Below are 6030 nucleotides of genomic sequence, written 5' to 3'. Positions count from 1 at the left end.
CAAACAGGGCAATTTCAAGTGATCCATCCCTGTCCTCCAGTCCCAGCAGCTGGAGGATTACGGACACCAGGAGCATGGGGTTGCATCCCTGACCATCTTGGCTAATAGCCATTGATGGACCAATCCTCCAATAATATTTCTCTTTTTTTAAACCCACTTATAGTTTTTGTCTTCACAATATCCCCTGGCAATGAGTTCCACAGATACATTTTGCATTGTGTGAAGTAGTATTTCCTTTTGTTAGTTTTAAACCTGCTGCCTATTCATTTCATTGGTTGACCCCTGGTTCTTGTGTTATGTGAAGGGGTAAATAATCCTTCTCTATTCACTTTCTCCATATCATTCATGATTGTATAGACCAGGTAGGCTGGTTAGCTACAACATATATTTTGTGAACCTGGTGGGCTGAACCATTATTTAAGGTTGTCATTTTTTTCTATGTTATCCATTTTTATTTCTTCTTTCACAGTAGGCAGAATAAGCAATTTCAAATAAATGAGCAAGTTTTACAATAATGCATAAATGCTTAAGGAAAAATGAGGAGATTTGTATGTTCCAAATGTAATCAGAGGATGAAGCTATTCAGAAAAATATGGGGCCAGATCATCAGATAGTGTAATTGCCCCCTCCCCTCAATCAATGGGGGAAAAACAGTGAGCGGCCAGAGAGGAAGGATGCAGGACCCAGGAGGTGGGAGTAGATGGCTGACATGAGAGAGCATGTTTGACTAAGAAAGTAGGGCTCTTCCCTCGGGTCCACCACCTCCCCCAGTAGCTGGAGCTGAGGGAATGGGCTCTCGTGGTCCCTCTCTCCCATTACCTATTAAGCTTACCTAGTCTTTTCCAAATGCTTCTTGCTCCAGCCAGGTACCCTGCCTTGACTCTCCTTAATATACCATCAGTGCTGAGTTATTTATGACACTGTGGGTCTGACTTATCATCTGTTTATGGGATCAGGAAATAATTGTTTTTGTTTCACCAAAGAGGCAAGAGCCATGGTGGATATTTTGCCTTCCTCACAGTATCATGGAGGCACAGTTACCTTATAGCATTAAGACTTAAAAAAGCTTTAATTAGGAATAAGAATACTCTTTTAGCACAGCAGGTGGAATTAGGCTGATATAGCGCAGAGCATCAGTTCTATGACGTATTAAGTAATTCTTATCGGACAGGTCTTTATTCGTCAAACATGTATACTAGCGTTCATCTAAAAAGTACTAGACTGCCTGTTAAATGTTGAATTTGTTAATTAGTTGATTCTTTTTCTAAGTTAGTGAACTCATTTAGAGCCGCATTCAAGTCAACTCTATTTAGGGATGAGGAAACTCCACATATCGAATATTGTTTTATACCAAATCCATGCATCATGGGTGCAAAAGTTCCTGTCAATGGAACCGCAGCACAAGTGAGATAACTCAGAAAGGCCTTGCAGGGGGACTCTGAAATCTCTGCTTTCTGTAGCACTGTGGATGTGTGGAGAAACCTAAGCATTTCCCCTTGCTCACAACTAGCTGACCTGATGTTCAGCATGACCCTTTCATGTCCATACTGACTGCAAAGCTGTGGTCAACTTCATATTAGTTCATATAACTCCTCAAGGTTATTTCTAATTTGACGAAATAGTCTAGTGAACACATCCTCATCACCCCCTACTCTTCTCCCCGACCTAGCAAAGACAGCAGTAGAAACTGATTTGCCCAAAACTTTCAGTGTCACTGTCTGCTAGATGACTTGCAACAGAATATCAGGAAGGTCACTCTGATCCTTGGAGCTGCCTGAGTTTGAATTGTTGCTAAAGTAACTACTTAACCATCTTTGTTTTTTGTTTCATTTTTTTGAATCTCTTTATTCTATGCACAATCTCATTCAGCAGGGAGCTAACTGGGTGGTTGGCTGAAGCATGGAACTAATGTTTCAGGAAGTAGGGAAGTGGCCTTTTTGGTATAGAATTCGATTCCAAAATCTGTGTTTCATATTTTGAAACCTTTGTGATGTGACTTTCAAAAACATAGTTAAATGAATATTCTGTGTGAGACATTCTCCTGCAAGAAAGCTGAAAACTCTTGGTATTTACCTGAGCAGATGACACCAGCATCTTCATGATGACCACAGTTATGAGAGAGCCATCCTGAATGAGGACAGTCCCATAGATTGTATTCCCATCCTTTGCAACTCACATCATCCAGGACAATATTTCCTGACCCTTGACCGTAACAGGCACTGGTCTTCGCTGCAACACCATATCCACATCCAAGCTGCCTGCACACAACATCTGCATCATAGAGATCCCAGCCATCATCACAAACTGTCCCCCAGGATCCTTGGTAATAGACTTCAACACGACCTTCACATCTGCTAGATGAATTCACCAGTCTCAATGCCAGCCCTACAACAGATGCAAGGAAATTCTCATTGGCACCTGAGTCGGTTCTATTCCTCCTAGTAACCACTGACAACTGGGGTCAATCTGACCAATGTATGGAACTATTATTGACCACTTGTGGGGATTACCCGTCCAGATCAGGTCACACATCTGGATCAGGTTGATGATGTTGAATCCATAGTAAAAAAATAAGTTTTAATAAATCAAGGGTGAGACAGCACTTACCATGTGGTGTGGTTCTAACTGGAGGAAATGGAGTGCTTGCTGCAATAAGACAAAGGGACAATGAGAGAACACACAAATCCACAGTTTATTGAAGTCAGATCGGATTGAAACGTCTAAGGAATATTTCTAGGACTGTGCATGGGATGTCTGACTGGAGTACAGATATATTACCGTTACTGCCTTCTTTCATTCACTGTGTTCACAAAAAAGAGGGATTCGTTTTTTTCTCTCGATGTGTTCTTCATGAGCTCATGTTGCTCACAGTTATTACCCCTGAACTTTGTCCTCTGCACCCAATAAATATCATGCCAGCTCATTGCTTTCAAAGTAACTTGAAGGACCACATAGTAATACAAGAAAAAGTGCTTTACTCTTCCCTGAGGAATGACCTATTTAGGTGCTTAGCAGAGAGACTAGCGGACTATCTAAGATGTGAAGATCTTGTTCTCTTCTAGGAAGAGAAGGACAGGGAACAGAAGTGAGAGCAAGTGGGATGAAATGAAGAAAAAACAATATTGACTCTGCAAACTTCAGTACTCTGAGGGTACAATAAGCAAGACTGAGGGTGTGCAATGCAGTTCAATAAATGTGCTGAGAAACATTTATTGCATCAACCGGGTATAAAATTTAGCCCTTGGTTTTGCTTTGCAGCCTTACTCTCAGTTGGAAGAATTTGTTTAACCTGCCTGTTTTGGAGCACAGAATTGAACCCGGGTTTCCTACACCAGGTGAGTGCCCCAATCACCAGGCTGTAGAGCTCCATTCCTTCAAACATGCGCATACATGCTTAATTATGCTGACATAAATCATTTCATTGAGGCCACTGGGACTAGTCATGTCAGCCAAGTTAAGCACATATATACGTGTCTGCAAGGTTGGAGCCTAAGTGCTTATGCTAAAGTAAAAATACCTAAATGAGGTATCTGATAGTACAACTGTAACCCTATTTAAAAGTGGTAGCTACCAAAAGAAAGAAAAAATTGATATTCAAAAAAATGTATTGCCTTCAGTCTGAGGACAACTTTAAAAAAAATTAAGATTTATCACCCCGCCATATATATTTTCCTATCTAAGGAATAGACACCATTTATATGTGGATTATTTGTGTATTAGAATATAATAACAGAGAAGACTACAATATACAATAAGTAAAACAATTATAACTTACCTTTTGGATATGGCCATGTTATAGTGTTAGTAGGAACTATTAATGCAAAAGGAGAACAATACATAAGTGGGTAACATTTTTAATAGATATCTATCTATATATATTTTTAGAGCAATGTGTCATATTCAAGGTAATGGCAATAAAATCATAAAACTAAATTAATAGTATAACTGAATGGGGGAATAGGACAGAGAGTGAGAATGGATGAAAATTAGAAAGGGATAAGTAAATTGGTGAATGGAGAGATGTGGGAGAGAGATGATTGGCTGGCTGAATAATCATGACACTAGAGAATACAAAGAGGCACCCATTGAGCAAACAACAACTATATTTTTATCCAATTGTTTAACTCACAAAGCTAATAAGAAGCACGCTGTCTGCATTTAATCTGATTACTGAAATATGATGGTTACCTTTTTAGTACCCAATCCCATAAACATGCATGCATGTTAATGCCTGTCCTTGTAGATTGTAAAGAACGGATTAGATGAACACCTCTCAGGGATGGTCTAACTAAACTTAATCTTGCTTTAGTGCAGAGAGAATAGACTAACTGGTCTCTCGAGTTCCCTTCCAGCCCCACATATCCAAGAATAACTCTCCTCTCTTCCATAGTCCCTGTTAAATTAATATAACAACTCAAATGAATATTCATGTGGATGAATTATTATTCTTTTTATTGTATTCCTGGAAAGCCTAGGAACCACAGACATAGACCAGAATTCCTTTGTGCTAAGGGCTGTTTAAAATTTTAAATGAAATCTCAGTACCATGACAAGGTGCTTGCTAAAATGTCTGATTTTCTTTCCTGTGTCATTTGTCTCCTGCAAGAAATGTATTTCTTTTGTTAGGAGATAAGAATAAGGTTAGAATAAGATTAGGAATAAGAATTGAGCAAAAGATTTCTGGAAAATAGTTGGTCAATTTATTTAATTTTGCTAGAATAATGGTCAGCCTTAAAAAATCTGATCCAAGCGTAGTGCAGGTTTGTGGAAACTGTGAAGGTATTTTAAAATCTTGTAATCTATTTTTTAATCTGGAGGGAGACCCTCAAACGCGTCTACAAATATAATGCCCATCAATTCATTTCTTTCTTTCTTTCTTTCAGTTGTCTCTGGCCCTTTTGCTGGTATCTCTTGCAGCCACTCCTCTCTGACCATCTGGGTAGAATGCATAACATAACAGGTTCCACCATTTATCTTTACACAACTGTGCGATTCTATTTAGTTCTACCAGAGACTCCTGAACCTGCCACTCCTGTTTCGGAGTAGTAATGTTGTTGTTTATTGGACTGGCAAACATTGGGAAAGAGAAATATATCTAAACAAAAAATGTTAAAAAGAGACAATTACCAGATGTCGTCGAACCTGAAAGATAAAGGAAAAGGACAATGGTCAGTGTTTTTTATTTTAGGCATGGAAATGTTTTAACAAAAATAACTAGAAAACAATGTAACTTAATTAACTTAGTGTCAAAGAGCAACAAGTAAGGTAGGACAGACAAGTGTGTTCATGAAAGTAGCATAGCACCTTCAAATCACTAACAACTGGGTTAAAGAGAGAGATGCAATATTTAACCTCATTCCTATAAATGCATATGCTTCAATGTAAGTGAGCAAGTAATCCCATTGACTATAATCAATGGGACTACACACGTGATAAAAGTTAAGCACATGCTTAGGTTCTTGGCTGGATTGGTGCCTTCAGGATTTTCAATCTTGTGAGAAAACCTTAATATTCAGAAATGCCCTAGAGATATGAACTATTAGTTCCATAGCTCCACTTAATTTCCGATCAGGGCTTCTAAATGATACTCAAGTTATCCCCCAGTATTAGAGTGGACTGCTCACTTTTACAGAAGACACAAACCATAAAAATACATGTGGGTATATTCATATTTCTAATAATTTATTTTATATGTATTATTTAGCTGATGCTTACTGAAGTAAGGGATTCTTGAAAAGTGACTTGAGAAAAGTTTAGTGCAGTCAGGCACTCACTACACTGCAGCTATGAGTTCTGTTCAAAGTAAGAGTGCCGTGATAGAACATTATACAGTGCTTTTCCGATGTGTACATAAAAGCGAATGAAACTGCAAAGCTCAATTTCACTTGTAATATATGCTACATTCTAATGAATTAAGGACAAGCCACCATGGTCAACTTCATAAAATAAGGTAGCATGCTGACCAGTAAGTGATTCATAGAAAGACTTTTCTACAATTGATGCACCTTTTAATAGCAAACATTTGAAGGT

The 6030-nt window shown here is 38.5% G+C and overlaps 1 long non-coding RNA gene across 1 annotated transcript; it reads right to left on the bottom strand.

Moving 5' to 3' along the window:
* Window positions 1-2185: 2185 nt before the first annotated feature.
* Window positions 2186-3816, bottom strand: LOC137141593 (uncharacterized). The gene is made up of 3 exons (XR_010916672.1): window positions 3776-3816; window positions 2608-2646; window positions 2186-2385 (listed from the first exon to the last, which is right to left on the bottom strand). It is a non-coding gene; the product is annotated as an uncharacterized lncRNA (long non-coding RNA).
* Between the last annotated feature and the right edge of the window lie 2214 nt (window positions 3817-6030).

The sequence above is a fragment of the Emydura macquarii genome, unplaced genomic scaffold (assembly GCF_026122565.2).
Source record: "Emydura macquarii macquarii isolate MOO-44397 ecotype Brisbane River unplaced genomic scaffold, CSIRO-AGI_Emac_v2 contig_3097, whole genome shotgun sequence".
NCBI lineage: Eukaryota > Metazoa > Chordata > Testudines > Chelidae > Emydura > Emydura macquarii.
This window is presented reverse-complemented; position numbering and strand designations above follow the sequence as displayed.